At 37.3% G+C, this 20,171-nt stretch overlaps 1 protein-coding gene across 6 annotated transcripts in view; it reads left to right on the plus strand.

The window, feature by feature from the left end:
• CUNH1orf21 (chromosome unknown C1orf21 homolog) overlaps positions 1 to 20,171 on the plus strand; it is a 264,779-nt gene that overhangs the window by 59,233 nt on the left and 185,375 nt on the right. For 4 of the 6 annotated variants that reach the window (XM_027868524.1, XM_027868522.1, XM_027868523.1 and 1 more), the window contains one exon: positions 4,788 to 4,867. The exons of the other annotated variants lie outside the window; for them this stretch is intronic. The gene's annotated coding sequence lies outside the window, so the exon portion shown is untranslated. The remainder of the gene's footprint in view (positions 1 to 4,787; positions 4,868 to 20,171) is intronic. 6 annotated transcript variants of the gene reach the window in all.

Raw genomic sequence — 20,171 nt, forward strand, 5'->3', positions numbered from 1 at the left:
CAAGTTTATCTTTCTCTCGACTTTCAGGTTTGTAAGAGCCTCATGTTTTCCTTCATATATTACTTTGCCAAGCCTTTCTTTCTGCCTTCTCTTTCTACTTGGCCTTCTCTGAAATTCTTTCAGTAGCAACAAGACACGTCTTAAATTTTTCCCTTAAACTTTTCTGTGAAGGAGGGACATAGATTTTTCACCAAGGAGCCAAGTCTGTCATGAATTGCCGCAGAATTTGTTACGGGAGTCTAGAACAACAATAACAACAACAACAACAGTAACAACAGTAACAACAAGGTTAATTGGTCATAGGCCTTAATCCATAATTTTAATGCTATTAGTTAACTACTTCGCTTTCCCTCCCTCCTACCTTTCCTCCCTCTTTCCCTGATCCTTTCTTTTCTTCCTTCTCTCTTTCACTACCTCCTTCCTTGTCTTCTTCCTTCCTTTCTTCCTTCTCTTCCTCCTAACCTCCCTCCCTCCTTTTTTCCCTCCTTCCTCCCTCCTTCCTTTCTTCCCTCCCTGCTTCTCTCTTTCCCTCCTTCCTTACTTCCTTTCCTCCCTCCTTCTTTCTTTTCTCCTTCCCTTGCTTCCTTCCCTCCTTCCTTTTCTTCTTCTTTCCCTCCCTTTCTTCCCTTACTCTCTCTCTTTCCCTCCTTACTTCCTCTCTCCCTCTCTTTTCTTCCATCCTTTCCTTCTCCTTCCTTCTTTCCTCCCTCCCTCCCTTTTCTCCTTTTTTCATTCCTTCCCTTCCTTCCTTATTCCCTCCCTTCCTTTCTTTCTTCCTCCCTCCCTCCCTCCCTGATGGCATTTCTAGTCTTTCAGATCCTATGATTACTATTTTAATTTTTCCACACAATTATTTGATAGTTGGAATTTTATGTACTATATTTAAAGTTATAACTAACAGGAAAAAAATCCTAAACCTTTTTGGCTTTGGACAGTAAATGATACATAATTTTTAAAAAATGTTTTTTTTCTGATTTGCTGTGGTTTGGGCATATCCCTTGTGAGCCCCGGGTCAATTGCTTTGTCATTATTTAAGCCATGTGAGCGTTCTGCCTTTACTTCAGCTAATCTTAACTTTCATTCTCATCCAATTCTGCAGCAGTCATGTAGATTCAATAAGTAAATGACATATTTTTCAATGACATGTAATAAATAAAAATATATTATTGTTTTATTATTTCCAAGAAGGTACAGGAAATAATTGTTGCTCTATTACTCTAGTGCATGAGTTCTTAACCTGGAACCTGTGAATTTTTTAAAAAATATTTTTTTATAATCATACTACAATATGATTGGTTTCCTTTTATAATCCTATGCATTTTATTTTATTCATTTAAAAACAATTCTGAAAAAGGATACATGCATAGGTTTTAGCAGAATACCAAAGGAAACTGTGATACACTCAAAAAAAGGTTGAGAAACCTTGGTCTGACACATATTTTTGAGCTTTTCCTTCTTAGGACTCCTTTCTGTATTTACCACTTGTTTTGTTCTTTGACTGCAAACACCTTTTCTTCGCTATTTACTTTTCTTCTGTAACTTGATGGACCTGCTTTCTTGTGAGTGTGTATGCTTCCTCCTCGGTTCAGGTCACAGGCTGTCCACACCTCCTCATTCTGTGTGACTCCTGTTCATGCCCTCCTGTGAAACCAGTATGGGGGATATGCCCACGGTGCTGGGGACCTTGTTCTCGATCTCTTCATATTTAGTGGATTCAGGTAGAGCACAAGAGGGTCTGTTCGATCTCCTATGTTCTTGTCATTTGACCAACTCACCTTACCAGTCATGTGCTCCGATGACGTCCTTTATGGCCCTTATGGCCAATTCCTTGTTGGTCGTAATATCATAGATTTAGAGCTTGAAAGCATTGTAGAGGTCCAACCTGTCATCTTACAATTAGGCAAACTGAGGCCCCAAAAGATTAAGTACCGAGTGGCAGAGGTCAGGTTTGGACCTGGGTTTTTGACTGTCCATACATTGCTTGTTCCTTCTCCTCACCATCTTCCTTTCCAGTGCCCTTTGGATGACCCTCAACCTTATTTCTTTGGAGATGGTTATTAATGAACTATTTTGTCATAATAACAGTATAATATTGGTTGTACTTTACATATTTTACCTAAGTTGATTCCTGCAACTACTCCAAGAGATACATAGTACAAATATTATTGCATCTATTGATCTATCTATTTTAGATCCATACCTATAATTCAACTGTGTAGGGAATTATCAAATGAGGACATTTCCTCAACCAATTCAGATCATCAATTGTTTTGCAGTTTCTAATTTTAAAGCATTTCCTGGAGCACTGAGTGGTTAAATGACTTGCTTAGGATCACTTACAGAGTATATTTGGGAGGTAGGACTTGAGCCCAGGGCTTCTTGGAGAGCTAGGTAGCTAAGTGGTACAGGAGACAGAACACTGGACCTGGAGTCAGGAAGACATTAGCTTAAATCCAAACTCAAACACTTACTAGCTGGGTGAACCTAGGCAAGTCACTCAGCTTTGCCTGCCTCACTTTCCTTATTTGTTAAAATGAGGATAATAATAGTACCGACCTCCCAGGGTTGCTGTGAGTCTCAGATGAGCTAATATTTGTAAAGTACCTAGCATTGTGCCTTGTACATAATACATGCTATCTAGCAGATGCTTAATAAATACCCCTTCACTTCCCTTTCCTTTCCTTCCTCCCTCCCTGTCTCCCTTCCTTCCTATATCCCTCTCTTCCTTCCTTCTTCCCTACCTCCCTCTAAGGCCCATTCTCTATCCACTATATCACACTTTATGCCAAATGATAATAGTCACATTACAGTATAAATTAGATATTTAGTTTTAGAAATTGGCAGCTGGCAGAATTTAGTATTGTAATTAGTTTCTTAATGAATTATTTAATGTTAAGTACAATATCTTTATTTTTAAAAATTTCCTTCTGCCTTTTGTTTTTTGTATTTTAATCCTTTCTCTAAATGCTCCTCTATCTTAATTTTGTCTTCACTTTTATCATTCTTTCCCCTTCCAAAACCCTGTGAGGAAATAATGTTTTGAAATCATTATTATTAATAACAGAAATTATTAATCATAGCAATAATATGCTTAATTTTGTATCTTATAATAATAAATGAACCATTAACAGTTCTCTTGTTTTCTGAAGAAAGATACCAATGTTTGTGTGATCATACCAGAGGCTCGGCTATAAATTGTAAAATGTGAGCTGATTCTATTCACTTTGTATAAAAAAGCACATAATGTCATAGTGGTGGTTGGATATGATTTTAGCTCTCCGTAAACTGCTTTTCAGTTATTTGGAATTGAGATTGTACTAGCTGATTTCGTTGCGGATAGTTTTCTTCTTTTGCCAAACATTTTGCAATCCGTTGAATTCCAGATTTTCATGGTCCATTGACTTGAAAAGTCTAGAAATGGGATTTAACTTTCTCTCTACTCCTTCAGATGAAGATTCCACAGAAATTACAAGGAGGCCTCATTTCTTTTGGCAGCTAGTACAGACATATGCAGTGTGATGGGTTCCTAGTAATCCAGTCATAGAAAGTGACATGTACGATCAGTCTTAATCAGCTATTAGGCAGTTTAGCTTATGTGTTTTCTGGGAAGTGTGCTTAGGTGGGGTAGAGGAGTTTGTAGAATCGTAGAACTAGGGCTGTAAGGACCTCAGGGGTCATCTAGCTCTAACCCCTCATTTTATTGATGGGGAAGTGGTGGCCAAGGGAGAATGTTAGTGGTCCAAGGTGTCACGAATAGTAAGTATCAGAGTCAAAATCACAGATGATTCCTTGACAGTTATAATCAATCGATCAGCAAGCATCTTCTGTTAGGCACTGTTCTAGGTGCTGAGGTCACAGTTAAAAATTAAATTTGCCCTCAAGGAGCCTATATATATTCTATTAATGGAGACAACATATACATAAATAAGTATATACAAAATAGATGCAAAGTATACTTATATAACTTTTACCCTTTGATCAAGTGAGACACAAAGCAGGAATCATGTTTACTGAATGTGTTTACTGTCTTCATGGTGCATGTCTAATGCAGAGTCCAAATGGAACAGGGATTTATTATAGTTGGTGAGAGATCCTCTAGATATCCTGTTTGGGGTTAATGTTGTGTTGACTGCATTGAACCCAGAATCATTGCAGATTTTTCTAAATGAGCTCCATTATTGATTAACTGTCCACTTAGTTCACCAAATAAATGAAGAATGTTTTTTTGCCAAGAATATGATTGGCATTTGAATGGATGACTCATAGAACTTGTCCATCAGTGAATATATCTTGGAAGAACTTGACAAATGGAAAAATGAGTTAGACCAGAATGGAACAGAAGAAGAACTATACCACCTTTGGGAAATTATACTTAATGACCCAATGCTTTACTCTGAAACTAAAGCCTGTGTTTTGTTTTGTTTTGCTTTGTTTTGTTTTAACACCAGTGTTCTTATGATGATGTTATATGGCTTTCAGTCATAGAATATTACAAAATCCAGAGACCAAAGGTCAGTGGAGAGATGCACGGTGGCCATAAGCAAACTATAAAATACAGTCACTGAAAACAAGGGCTTACGTAGGAGAAGTGAAATAAAACAGGCCATTAGAAATGGATGACATTCCCTCCCCACCCACAACTCACATGTATATGTTAAATAGGGAGAGTGCGGTATAACCAGTAGAAATCCTTACTCTACTGTTAGCCATGCAGTATGAAGAGATTTTGAGGACGATCCTCTACCCTCAGTAGGTAGACCTTCTGCAGTGATTTTTTTTTTTTGCAGGAAGAAATAGAAGAATCACATCAGATGGGCTAGAGGGAGTACTCAAATTGATGAGATCACAGCTCCATCCAAGCATTGAGGTATTGAGATCTAATATCCTACCATTAGTAACTCATTCCTTGTGTTACCTTGCTCTCTTTTAAAATGCGAACACTCTTTTGAAGAATACCACACCCCTGAAACTATAATCTCTGGTGTCCCTTCCAGCTCCGAACTGCCAGGAATTGGGGAAAATATTAGTTTGACTTAATTGATCACATTTCTTCTTTGTGCCTAGGTATATATATGGTGACATGTTTATGGGGGAAATTGGCACAGAATAAGAAATCAGAGGACTGAAGACAAAACTGAGTTCTGTTTGATTTAATTCTAAGCTATATTGTTGTGACCCGAAGGTATAGCAATCTGCCTCTCTGTGATTCTAAGATTGCAATTGAGAAATAGCCAGAGCTTGTTTTGCTCCTACAGGATAAAAGCACCTCACTTTTATTTGTTATGGGTCAGCCAGCCAAGACCTCTCACTCTTTACATCCTGTTTTGCTTCCTTCTGTATTGCTAGTGCAATGTTAGGTCTAAGAGGGCAGTGTAAAGAAGTGACCTCAGGCAGCTCTAGACGCAGGCACAGTGGTCTGGTTTAGGGAATAACTCGTTCTTTTCCTGCCTGCCATTCTTTTTTTTTCTTCTTTTTAGCCAGGCAGTAGTAAATAATGTTTTTTCAAACATGCTTCAGGGTTGCATCTGTAGAGGGAGTACCCATACCTGAAATGATAGATCTCTGAAGAATAGAAATATTTGTGATATTGAAGGGACTCAATATGTAATAGGTGCTTAATAAATGTTTATTGATTGATTGAAATGCTTTGCAGAATCACTACTTCTCCACTTTCCCCTGTCCCCCCTTCCATGATAATCCAAGAACTTGGAATTTTCAACAATCTCCTTCTTAAAAGTGAATCACCATTTATCTTCAGGGGCTATCTTCTTTTTTGAAAATTTCTTTTCTAAAGCAATCTGATGCATTTTAGAAATGCCTTTTTTTCTCCAAAGATAAGAATTCCATACTATATAAAATGTGTTTTCTTCTGTGAAAGACTGTGCTGGAGAGGTCCAGGGTTGACTTAGTAGAGAATAATGACATCTCGAGTCCTTTTTTGTTCCCCTCATAATGTAGAAATTCCGATGAATTTTTCCAGTGCCCCTTGAAATGAGGGTGATTCTCCTTACAGGTTGCATCCTGCTCCCCACCACCATTTCCATTGTTTTCCTTTTCCCTGATGCCTAGCCTTTCTTTGTCTAAGCTCTCATGATAAAGAAGCCATGTGGTGTTAATAGTGTTTCATTTTAGAAGCCCTTTAATAACTTAGGTCGCAAGCTTGACAAATAATCTATAAATGGAGTTTAGAAGCAAGTGTATTAAAGTACTAAAGTTTAAGACCAACTATATTAACCAACTGTACAGAGTGTATTCTTATTCAAGATTTACTAAGTAGCTGTATGACCTGTAAATTGCTAGCATGATAGATAGTGAACAAGTGAAAACCATGCTGGCTCTGAGAAGGCAGCATGGTAGTTGATGGGGCGCTGGACTCGGTGTCAAGAAGGATTGGGGGGCAGCTAGGTGGTGCAGTGGGTGGAGCACCGGCCCTGAAGTCAGGAGGACCTGAGTTCAAATCCAGACTCAGACCAAACACTTGACACTTACTAGCTGTGTGACCCTGGGCAAGTCACTTAACCCCAATTGCCTTGGGGGAAACAAAAAAAAAGACTGGGTTCAACTCTTGCCTCAGATATTTATTAGCGGTTTTATCTTAGGCATCAGTTCACTCCTGTGCCTCAGCTTCCTGATCTGTTAAATGAAACCTAGACAAGATAGTCTCTAAATTCCTTCCCAGTCTTAATTTATGATTCTAAGCAAATTGTTTGCTTAATTTTAAGTTGCCAAAATTTGAAAGTTAAAAACCATTGAAGGACTTTATATAGAAAAAAGGATCTACATTTTTGAATGAAGCCTTTTAAGAAAGTTTCTTTGTTTTCCTGACTCAGGACAATTTAAGTTTTAGAGCGTAATACCAATATTTCTTCTGGTATAGGTTTTTGCCAGCGAGAGCAATGGGGGCCAATGTCTTTCTTCTTTGGCTCTTTGTGGTAATGATCCTTTCAGGCCCACCCAGGGTAGGGATAGGGCAAACAGGGTTCAGTGGAGCAAGTTGAAACTTCTCAGATTGGGAGCAAGAGAAGGCACAGCTAAGGAGTTTTTACACTGTTAAGGTCCACAGCTATTGTGCCTCAAGCCAGAATCTATAACTAGAAAATGGGCTCACAAGTTTGAGGCCTAGAATTTACAAATGGTGTCTGGAGCAGAAACATGGTCAGAACCATATCAGCAAGACTACAAGGGTTTAATTCCAGAATAAGCAGGAGGCGACGGAGGTTTTAAAATGAGTATTCAATCTGTTGCCCTTGACGGTTATGAACTTCTGTGTGAATGGACATAGGAAGCCTTTATTTGTTCAATTCAATGAATGTTTATTAAGTGCTTATATTTGCAAAGTAGCATTCCTGGGGGATATAGAGATAAAAACCCAAGATTTCCTCTTCTCAAGGAGCTTATAGTCATGTAGGCCCACAATTGATTCTAGGGATGATGAAAGTAGAAAAGAAAAATAATCATGAGGCAACTGTGGATTTTGTAATAACGGAGCAAAGCTTAGAGAAAGAGAACCCAGTCATTTCCCCTTGGACCTTAGGTTGCATGTATTTATTGTGTAATATGGTGTATTATTGATATATGTACTTTTATCTTACCCCCTTTCTAGACTTGAAGCCTCTTGAAGGCAGGCAACACATACTATTTCAGATTCCTTTCAATTTTCTACAGCTAGCTTAGCATTTCCTAACACTACCTACTTTAGAGCAAGGTCAATTCTAAGCATCAGTGTGGTTTGGTGGAAAGACCATTGAACTCAGAGTTCTAGAACCTGAGTTCAAATCCCTCTTCTCCCACTTACTATCTGTATGATATTTGATAAGTCATTTAACTTCTTTGGAACTCCACTACCTCATCTACAGAATGAGAGAGTGGAACTGAATGACCTAAGGCCCCTTACAGTGCTAACTCTATGATCTAGTGATTCCATGAAGCCAAATAATTTTGTCTCCCTAGAAGCACATTACTGAGTTGGGATCCGAATGTAAATTTTGAGACTCTGTTAGATGTTCTAGAGCTAAAGACATTCAATACATGCCATTCATTTTGCTGCTCCTGGTAGATTACTATACAATTCACAACCTTTTATAGCCTAGTTGATTGAGAAGTTCAGTTTTTCCTTTTCTTTCATTTGTGTGGAGCTCTTACAGTTTAGAAAGCCATTATCATACTGTCTGCAAAGCAGTCACTGCTCTCATGCTGCTTTTGCCATGATTCCTACCATACGCTCCATTCAAACCCCAGGCTTTAGAAATTGGTCACTAACTAACTCCTGATGCCAGTTGCCTAGAGAGAATGAAATCCAGCGTTTCATAAATAAAAAAAAAAATGTGAAACATTTTATAAGGATTGTCATAACTTGAGACCATCTTAATGGAAGCAGAAAAAAAAATCTAGGTTATCAGTGTTAACCAAGCAGATGAAGGGACTTCTTTAGAGAGATGTAACATTTCTAGAAAAAATCTGAAGCAATGGCAGGGAAGTGTGCTCAGGGGTGAAAAACCTCATTGCCAGCCCTATATGTGGAGCTTCTAGCTTGGTGGAGGACTTTCCAGTGTTTATATGGTGCTGGCAGAGTCTTTGAATAACCTCCATGAAGTATCACCTCCATGAAGTATCACCTCCATAGAATATCACCTCCATAGAAGTATTACCTCTATGAAGTATCACCTTCATGAAATATCACCTCCATTAAGTATCACCTCCATTAAGTATCATCTCCATGTAATATCACCTTCATAGACTATCACCTCCATGAAGTATCATAAATAACATTAACAAAATGCTTATAATATAATTTATTATATATTGTAGCACCATGATGAAGTTATTTTTTAAGGACCAAGTCAGTACACATTTGTATTAGAAGTTTGTAGCTTGAAGAACTTAACAAAAATACATTTTAAGTTTGACTACAAATATAACTGCTTTCATCTCAGACTCTATGCTTACTTTGAGGGTTTTGTGTTTTCACTGGTGTGGGTACTTTGGTTCATTTCAGCAAGTATTTGTAAAATGCCTTCTAGGTACAAGACAGAAATTAAAAAAAAAACCACCTCTACCCTTAAGGGACTTAGTATATTGTATTTTTCTCCACTAATTTTAACACTTCTTTGCCTTCTCCTGCTATGCTATTTTTCCTCTTTTTCAGTCAAAAAAAGTAGAGATGATTTATTATATGTGTGCTATACTCAGCCACAAAGAAAACAATCCAGAATGTCTACAGGCACATAGCTATGTGAATTGATTTTAGGTAGGTAGCTCTTGTATTAAAAGATGGAATATCCTACATTAGGGAGGAGTTAAATGGTAAGAAGAGCCCTATATGACATGGTGGAGATAAAGAGTTCTGGGTCAGAAATGTTGTCCTTCCCATTAGACGGTGAACTCCTTGAGAGCAAGGATAATTTTTTCTTGCCTTTCTTTATATCTCTGACACTGAGTATAGTGCCTAGTATATAGTAGGTGATTAACAAATGTTTGCTGCCTAGTTGACTCTCTGACTGAGGTGGGAGAGCTGGTACAGTCCCACATGTGGTGATGTCTCCTGAAGGTTTCAGCCGGATGTGACCAAGGGTCAGGTATTCCATATCTCTATTCCATTAACCTCTGGAGTTGGGCTATGTCAACCTCTGCCTCATCTTTTTCTCTTGCTTTCTGCCGGTGAATTGGCCTCGTCCTCCTGTTGCCTCTCATGGTGAAGCAGAAGTCAACAAAATGGCATTAAGATCAAAGACCAGGCTCTTCTTTGCTGTGTCTTCCCATAAATTCTCCATAGAGGCTCCACTCAATGCATTGCACATTTTGCCTTGGTTCTTTTATTGTCTATTGTCATGCCTGAGACAGCCATATCTTGTCTTTTAGTCTCACTGCATGAATGGCCTCTTTCCCTTTCTAGTAATATAAAACTCTTTGCTCTGTTTCCCTGATGATTCTTTTTGCCCCACTTCTTGAACATAAGTTATCGTTGGTATCACACTACACCCTAATTACGCCCACAGTACCATCTTTCCATTGTCCTTTAGTTTATTCATAATTTAGGTTTCTTTTTCAGAGTTCTAATGTTTGGTGATTCACAGCCATAGAACTTGGGACAGACTATTGGCATTAAAGAGATCACATTGGTGGCAGCAAAGCAGTTTGGGATCATTGAAAGCACCATATGGTTTCCTAAGTGTGATCCATCCTGATCTCCTTCTACTCATTTTTTAGTCTAGTTCACTGTCTGCAGCACCTTCTTGATATGCACATACACACATCTATGTGTATCAGTACATGTACATATAGGTGTATTTACATATGTAATATATGTGTATATAGTGACTTGATAGGCAGTCCATCTTGACAATGGATTTTTCATTCTCCTTGTTTCTTTAGGGTATTTTCCAAAATGTATGATAAGCCTAATCTCTTTCCAAATGCTGTGGATTTCACTGAGGAGGCTTTGTAGTGTTCCAGAGCTCAGTTGAATTAGTGTTTTCAGTGACATGTGAGAACAAGAACATTGGGAAAGCCTTACCATCAATAAGCAATCATTCTTTTGTTGGGAATCTATGTGGCACATCTTCCATGACATTGGCCAACACCTTAGGTCAGCAGGTGTCAGTACTCAGTAGTGCAATAGAACGAGTACTGGAGCCATGAGACTTTGGTTCACGGCCTGGCTCTGACACCTACTAGCTATGTGATGATGAACAAATCACCTAATCTTTGGAACCTCAGTTTCCTTAATTGTAAAAGGGGGATAACAGCGCCTAACCAGGGTTGTTATGAGTATCAAAGTGGAATAATATTTGTAAAGCACTTAGCACAGTGCCTGGTATATAGTAGGCATTTAATAAATGCTTGTTTCTTCACTTTCCCCTTCCGAGGAAGCCTCTTCCATTTTGGTTCCCTGTCAAGGAACGTTTGTATAGCCTTCGGAAGAAGTTTTTCTGTATAATGAATTGAAATTTGCCTCTCGGTAATTTCCACTCGTTGTTCTTAGTTTTCCCCTTTGAGAGCAAGCAAAACAAGTCTAATCACTTCCCTTTCAGATATGTGAAGGCAGCTACTATGTCCCCACTCAGTCTCTTTTATAGACTAAACTTTCCTCATTTCTTAACAGAGCCCTGTATAGCATGATTTCCAATACTCTCACCCTCCCGGTTGTCCTCTGGCACTCTATCTTGTCAAGGCCATTTTAAAATGTTGTACCCAGAATAGAATGAAATACTCCAGTTATAGTCTAGTCTGACCAGGGCATGATGCAGTACAAAAGGGATGTCACCTCCCTGATTCTGGATGCTGTTAACGTCCATTAATGTAGCCTGAGATCATCTTAGTTCTTTTGGCTGACCCAGAATGAATGGTTTAGATAGAGTTGATTGGGGGAGCTGAATAAAATGACAATTTGTGGTTCCTTCAGGCTGTAATTCCATTTTTAATCTTATCTTTCCAGTTCTTATAATAATTAGCAAGTGTTAACATGACTATATCTTGTGCTATTTCTGAATGATTGTAAAGAATGTATTAGTAAGAACAATGAAACAAGGATCCAAAATTATTACAATGGTGAAATATTTTTTGAGCATAATAATACATGCATATGACTGGACACAACATCCCACAGTTTCTACTGTTGGCAAGTTTGCTATGTATTATTGAATTAATTGGTCAAAAATCATGGTACCCATTCCTTTCATTTCCAAGAAAAACTTGACATAGAGGATAAAGTTGGTCTCATCTCTATTAAGGCATTTTTGGTACAAAAGGAAGAATATTAGATTTAAAGTTAATAGGCCCAGGTTAAATCTTGGTTCTGTGACTACTTGTATGACTTTTAAGTCACAAAAGTTGTCTGGACCTTAGTTTCCACATCTGCAAAATAAAAATATTGAGACAGATAATCTATAAGGTCCATTCTAGCAACAAGTCTATGGTCTTATGATCAGGAACTGGAATAAAAATGTTTGGTCCACTGGTTAGGGAATAGCTGAACAATGTGTTGTATCTAAAGGTAATGGAATATTACTGCACCATAAGAAATGACAAGTATTAAGATTTCAGAGAAATATGGGAAGTCTCATATCAGTGAAATTTGAGTTAAGTAAGCAGAATCAAGAGAATATTTTGCACAATGATTAAAGTAATATTAAGGAAAATGATAATGAGACTTCAGAGCCCTGATTGATGCAATAACGTATTGTAGCTTCAAAATACTGGTAGTGAAATGTGCCTCCTGCTTCCATCAAAGAGGTAGTATAAACTGTGGCTGCAGAATACATATATATTTTCAGAAATAACCTATGTGTTGATTTGTTTTTCTTGATTATACTTATTTGTTGGGGGAGCTAGGTGGTACAGCCCATAGAGGGCTGGGACTGGAGTCAAGAAGACTCATCTTTCTGAGTTCAAATCTGGCCTCAGGCACTTAACTAGCTGCCTAATCCTGGGCAAGTCACTTAATCCTGTTTACCTCAATTCCTCATCTGTAAAATGAGCTGGAGAAAGAAATGGCAAGCCATTCCAGTATCGTTACCAAGAAGACCCCAAAAGGGGTCATGAAGAGTCAGATATGACTAAAACAACTGAACAATAAAATGATACTTATGTGTTACAAGAGAGGGTTCTATTTAGTGGGAGTGGGAAGAAGTCATTGGGAAGGAACAGTAATTTAAAAAATAGAAAAGAACACCAATAAAACATTTAAATGGACAAAAAGAAAATATGGTCACTTTGCTCTAGGCAAGTACCTCGTCTTATACTTAACAAGACAAATCCGATTGTTCTTTGTAGAGAGAAAAAAAAAACACTTAAGCAGGAAAATCTGATCACTGCAGATGAAAACTGATTCTGTATATCTATGTAATCTTGCTTTATATTATACTGAAGATTTATTAACCTTGCTTATTTGTCTCTAAATACTCAGTCTCCGAAGTGAGACGTGTTCAGGTTACACCCATGAAGATAGTATATCTGTATGTAGCATTACTATTGTTTGAACTTATCTGGTACCTTCAGGTTTACCTAAGCTCATAGGTATAGAACAGGAAGGGATGTTAGAAGTCATCTAGTCCAAGAGGACATTTTAAAAGTCATATAGTATTTTATAGAAGAAGGAAGTGAGACCTATAGAGGCTAAGTGGTTTACTCTCTATCACATGAGGAGGATGTAGCAGAGTCAGAATTTCAGATCAAGGTCCTGTGTCTCCTAAGTTTCCACTGTGACACATTATACCTTTGTATTTATATGGTAGGTTAGGAAAGACCCAGGACCCTCTAGAGCCTTCCTAACTCAGCCTGTCATGGTGATGTCACAATATAAATAGTAAACTGTAAAGAGGCTGAGTGGATATAGTGAATCATTTTTTCTTTGCCTGACTTATCCGAAGTTTGGCAATGTGGTGTACTACTGTGGTCTCCAAAATTTTGATTGTGTGTCCTGTCAGTAAAAAATTTTGATCAAATATCCCAAATATATGTATTTATAAATTATATACATGCACAGAATTAGTTTTAATAATTGTGTATATTATTAAACTTATACAAAAATATAAAGTTAAAAAGGATGAGATAGAGATGAAAAAATACTTTGTCTAGAGTCAGTACAGAGCCAGTGAAGTTGATTGAGCAGGGGAGTAACATGGTTAGACCTTCACTTTAGGAATCAGTTTGGCATCTGTGTGGAGTAGGGAGAGACTTGAAGCAGGGAGCAGTTAGGAGGATATAATAGTTTAGGAAATGATGAAGTCCTGAAAGAGAGTGAGAGTTGGCTGAGTTAGTCCTGTGGAGTCATGATTGATCATTGCATTGATCAGAATTCTTAAGTCTTTCAAAAGTGTTCATTTTCACAGTGTTGTTGCTATTATTGTATAAATTGTTCCCTTGGTTCTACCCACTTCCCTCTGCATCAGTTCATATAAGTCTTCCCAGGTTTCTCTGAAACCATCTCTTTCTTCATTTCTTAACACAGTAGTATTCCATTGCATTCATAGACTATAATTCATTCAGTCATCCCCCAACTGATGGAAATTCCCTTAGTTTCCATTTACTTGCTACCACAAAAAAAGCTACTAGAAGTATTGTTGTACATATAGGACCCTTTCCTCTTTCTTTGTTTTCTTTTTGCTATATAAGCCTAGTAGTGGTATAGCTGAATTAAAAGTTATACACAGTTTAGTAACTTCCTTGGCATACTTCTATATTGCTTTACAGAATGACTGTACCAATTTGTAGCTCAGTGTATCAGTGTTTTCCCACAGCCCCGCCAGCATTTGTCTTTGTCAATCTGATGGGTATAAGGTGGAATCTGAGTTCTTTTAATTTGCATTTCTCTAATTACTAGTGATTTGGAGCAATTTTGTGTATGATTATGTAAAGAGCTTAGATTTCTTCCATTGAGAACTACCTGTTCAAATCCTTTTACAGTTTTTTAGTTGAGAAATGGATCTTATATTTGAAATCAATTCCTTATTTCTTTTAAATATGTCTCCCAGTTAGGTTATAACATGGGAAGTTAATGGTGATAGAGAGTGGAATGGGGAAATATTAAATAATAATATGGTAAAGGAAGTGGTGTCCTTGTGTTAGAAACCTGCAATTGGCTCTCACAGGAAGGGTGGGATATGACTCATCTTCATTCATGGTTTATCACAAACTCCCTAGGGTCATGTCACGGCCCCCCCCCCCAGTGTGTATGGCCACCATTTTGGAGACCACTGTTATAGTGCATAGAATTCTAGACTTGGGATTTGGAAGAAGTGGGAAGGAAGGAAACAAACATGTTTTAAGTGGTTATATGTGCCAGACACTATACTAACAATAATCTCATTTAATCCTCACGATGACTTTAGTGGGTAGATGCTATTATTATCCTCATTTACAGTTGAAGAAATTGACGCTAAGAATTGTCCAGGGTCACATAGGTGATAAGTATCTGAGCCAGAATTTGAACTCAAGTCTTCCTGACTTCAGGCCTAAGTCTCTATCCACTGTACTACCTAGCTGCCTAGGTTCAAATGCTACTTCAAACACTTACTAGCTGTGTGATCTGGGGCAGGCCATTTAACCTCTCTGAATCTCAAGTGCTCTTATCTGTAAAGTAGCGATGATAATAATAATAGTAGCATCTACTTTACAGGGCTATATATAGTGAAGAGTAATATGTGTATATGCACACACACACATACACATACATACATAAATATATGTAGGTATATACACATACAAACAATACTTTATAAACTTTAAAGCACTATATAAATGCATGCTTTTATTTTGTCGGTGTAGCCTGGCTGACCCTACACAAAATTATGAAATAGACTGTATATGTCCTTGCCTCAGGTAGTTGATACCCTAATGAGTTTTCCTTACTTCTCTTAACTCTCCAATATATCACCCTGACTGAGCCCCAAGATCCAGATCTTCTGACCTCCTCCCTTTTCCCCTACAATTAGCACATAACTAAGTTTTCTGTGCTCTGTTCCTTATGAACCTGCCATACATGATCTGATGCAGAGCCAAGAGAACGATATACACAGTGATATAAATATAAAGAATAGCCACGAAACAATCACAAGTTTGTTTTTCCAGTGTTGTAAAAGGAAAGATATGAAAGGACACCCCATACCACGCTCCTTTGCAGAGGTGTGAGCTCTGTGGCTGTGAAACATTGCATCTATTTTCATCCTTTTTTGATGTGATGATGAATTTTACTGATTTTTTCCTCTTCCTCTTTTTCTTTAAAATAATATTATTTGCTATATGGCATGGCTTACTAGGAAGGTTAAAAAATGAAATATCAATGAAATTAATTTTTAAAAAGGAATGAAAGCTTCTTAAGGGCAGGGATTATCTTCTTTTCTTTTATTTGAATCCCCACCAATTAGCACAGTGCCTCGAACTTACTAAATGGCTTTTCATTCATTCACACCTTCAGTCAATGTATTTACTTTAAAATTTCCATCTTTTTACTATAGATTTTCCTGATCTTTTCTGCCATGTCCATATTCATAATAAAACTATGTAGTTGAATTTACTACAAGTAACCTACTTGTCAGAGTTCAGGAAGAAGATTTGTTCCTAGATTCATTTTCTGTGTCATGGTTTCTTTTGACTGAAACACTATTTTTCGCTTTTTTTTTTGTTTGAGTCTTCTTGTACAAAATGAATAATATGGAAATGTTTTACATGATTGCACATGTATAAACCTATATCAGGTTGCTTACTATCTCAGGTAGGAAGGAGTGGAGGGGGGGAGGGATAGAATTTGGAACTCAAAACTTAAAAAAAAGATGTTAAAAATTGTTTTAACATGTGATTATGAGAAAAAGAACATATTTTAAAAAAGAGAAAATTAAAAAGAGTTTTAAGGTAAATTTCTTATTTTCTAATACAGGAGTTCTTAACCTGAAGTTGTTGAATTTTAAAATGTGTGTGTGTACACACATACATAAAATTATATTTCAATGTAATTGGTTTCATTTGTATTCCTATGCATTTTATTTTCTGAATTTAAAAATATTCCAGAATGGAGTCCATTAGCATCAGCAGACTGACAAAAGGGTTCATGACACACAAAAAGCTAAGAATCCTTGCTATAGTATATAAAGTTCCTATTTCATGTATTTTCTCAGTGTTGTTTTATTTGAAAAACAAACAAAAACCACCCTCAGCCACAGTTTTAAATAAATCAGTATCTATTTCTGCATAGTCTTGTCTAACAATTGTATTTTCCAGTGTAAGCTCAATCTTGTTGCATCCAAAGTTGCTATAATATGACCTTGTGGTGGTTCTAGATTTTCTAGATGTAAAGTGGTGTTCATAACACCCTTCTACTAAAGTCTTTCTCTGATGCCCTGTCCTAGGGATCTTGGCTTTTCAAAACCTGATTTAGTAGAGCATGGGCCCTGGCAGATCCTACCTTACTAGGCCAGAAAGGCTGGGCCTAAAGATGCCATGTATGTCTGTTGACCAATAGCCAATTCAGTTAAAGTTTCTAGAGACTTACTGCCAGGTTTCAGGCAGCTAGGTGGAATAGTGGATAGAGCAACAGGCTCAGAATCTGGAAGACTCATCTTCCTGAGTTCAAATCTGTCTTCAGGCACTTTCTAGTTGTGTGACCCTGGACAAGTCACTTAACCCCGTTTGCTTCAGTTTCTTCATTTCTAAAATGAGCTGGAGAAGAAAATGGTAAACTACTTCAGTTACTTTACCAAGAGAACCCCAGCTGGGGTCACAGGGAGTCAGACATAATTCAAAAAACAACAATAATAACTTATCAGGTTGGCTGTGAAAAACTTAAAAAAAAATCATAGCAACTCTCAAGATTATCTGCTGAGTCAATAGAGAAGTTTCAGTCTGAGGGTTTAGCGACACTGGCAAAATTTCAGTTTTGAAATATAAAAGTAGCCTTCCTTTCTCTAAATCAGTGAGTCACTGAATATTTATTAAGCACCTACTATGTGTTAGGCACTATGCCAAATGAGGGGATACAAAGAAAGGCAAAAAACAGTCTTCACTGCCTCTCTTTTTTTTAATAGTATTTTTTCCCAATTAGATGTAAAGATAATTTTAAATATTCGTTTAAAAAAATTTGAGTTCCAGATTTTTCCCTCCCTCCCTCATCTCCCCAGCACAGAGTCTAACGTGGGAGACAATATGCAAGCAACTGTGTACAAACAAGAAAAATGTATAGGATAACCGTTGGAAATAATCTCATGATACAAAAAATTTATATCATAGCATATCTAATAGACCTAATACTGGGTTAAAAGTGACTGGATATTCTTCAGCTGCATAGTGGTGGGTTTAAAAAATTTGTCTTGTTTTGAATACAGATTTATGCTTTGAAGTTATCATTTTGTCTCAAGTTCATAGAAAGGGCGCATATAGCAAGTCGTCCAGAAAACAGCTGAAGTGCTCCATGTTGATAAACTTAATGAGACAGCCACCCATGGAATGAAGGCTTACATCCTTTGTAAATATTCTGCATTTTAGAAGTAAACGTTAGCTTTAGTTTGTTATTGGAAGTGAGTGAAATTGCTTGCCAGTCCTGAAATGAGCCTTTTCTTTCCTTGGAAGATGGGATCTGTGGCAGGATATTTCTGACATTGGAGTCACTAAGACAAAGTGCAAGCACAATTGCTGACCTTTGGGCTGTGTTCCTTTTTAAGAACTGAAAATCTGTATCTATGTACACATTGTGCAGGATGTCCATAATTAGGGTACCCTTATGCCTTATAATTACTAACGTTTAAAGCTCTTTTTCCTTATTTGGAAAAAGGAGCAAGGGCTTCACTATCTCAAATTCACATAAATAGATGCTGCCTTTTAAAAGACTTTTTTTTTTTTAACATTTGCTTTCCCCGTACAAAAAAAAACCTGGTGTTGGGAGTGATATCTTTCTTCTTTTAATTGGGGATATCAGAACAATTCTGTCTGAAGGGAAGTACAACTTTTCTGGTTCATCCTTGGGGTCCGCCTTCCATTTGATTCATGGGTCAGCTGCCTATTGTTCTTGGATAGAAGAACAGCAATGAAAATCCAAGTGAGATACATCTTGTATTTTTTATTCCTTATGAAATAAAACTGTATTTGTCCCAATGTGATTAATCAAACTTACCTCATTGGTAAGGTAGGTAATTATTAATAATTACCTACCAATTAATAATAATAACCAATAATTATTAAGATTTATTTTATTTATTGTGTTTGTATCCCCAGCACACAGAATATTGCCTGGCACACAATAAGTGCTTAATAAATACTTGTTGAGTGATTGTTGGTGAGGAAATTATAAGAATAATGATAAATGAGTAAAACGTCACCTTTTAAATTTATATGTGAGACCTCTGTTTTCACTGGTGCAGGGATTTCCTGGCAAGGAACTTTTTTATAGTAACGTGGAAAAACACCTTCTCTGCCACAGAAAGGCTTATTAGCGAGTCACTTGAGACCCTCCCCGAGAGATTGTCTTGGTCTGAGTCACATAGGCAGTATGTGTTCACCAGACTTGAACTCAGGTCTTTTTGCAAAGGTGCCTCAACCTGTGTAAAGGGCTTTCAGTACAGCAGTAATGTTGGTGAAGAGATTGGCTCATACTGTTCTTTGAGTCTTATAGCAGCTTTATGAGATTTGGTAGAGAAGTCCCCTTGAGCATCAAACCATCTCATGTATGAAGCTGATGGCTTTGCTTTGCCACATTTCATGATCTATCTCTACAGCTGCTGGTTTAGAAGAGGCTTTGGTCTTTTTATAGATGAAGAACACAAGGATTTTCTGTGAATCATTTTTATTTTTATAGTTTTCCTTAGGTATCTTTTCCATACCCAGGATGACTTTTCCTATTGCTTATTCCGTTTGATGAAAGAGTTTTAATGTCTTTTAAAAATGAGTTGTTTTCCTCTCCTCCACTTCACCCATGTTTGTTACTCAAACTTTTTTTCGTTTGTGAATGGAACACTTTGAGTCAAAGAAAGGCATGGATTCCTTCCCTCGGAGAAAGGCTATGTTCTGGAGGCACTTGGGTTGTGTTCAGTTGTAGCAGTTTTTCTTTTAGCAGCTATAAACAAGCTTGGGGCTGCATCATGTTTTGGAAGGACCTAGCTCTTTATGAAATGTTTCTCCCTGCTAAGGAGAAGGCAGCTTGCTTAGTTTTTCTTTAGCTAGGATTCAAAACCAAACAAAAGAATTGGACAGATTTTCTTCTTGCGATTTTTGCTGTCCGACTGGCATCTATCCTGCTTCAAGTAAAATGCAAATCTTTTCTCAATTTCAGGTAGAACAGCAAATAAATGTTGTTGGGTTTACTTTGCTTTAGTTTTTCACAAGGTTCCCCAGCTTTTCTGAAAATACTAACATTTTTGTTTGATATATTAACAATTCCAGGAATTGTCAAGATTCTCTTTCCTAAAGGAAAGAAAAACCCCTTAATTAAAAAAAATCATACTGAAATTCAACATAGGGTATTTCCTTTTTTTCCTACTAATTTTATATTAAAAAGTTGGTATAACCATCTTTCCAAAGCCTCTTGTGGTTGAGTGGAAAAAACACTGGATTTAGAGTCAGGAATTTGGGTTTCCATTTCATGTCTAACAGCTGATTTCATACAAGTCTCTTCACTTTCAGCCTCAGCTTCCTCATGGATAAAATGAGGGAGTCAGACCAAATTGGAGATTCTTAACCTGGCCCCTTTG

This window comes from Vombatus ursinus, unplaced genomic scaffold (assembly GCF_900497805.2).
Source record: "Vombatus ursinus unplaced genomic scaffold, bare-nosed wombat genome assembly UNPS02014789.1, whole genome shotgun sequence".
NCBI lineage: Eukaryota > Metazoa > Chordata > Mammalia > Diprotodontia > Vombatidae > Vombatus > Vombatus ursinus.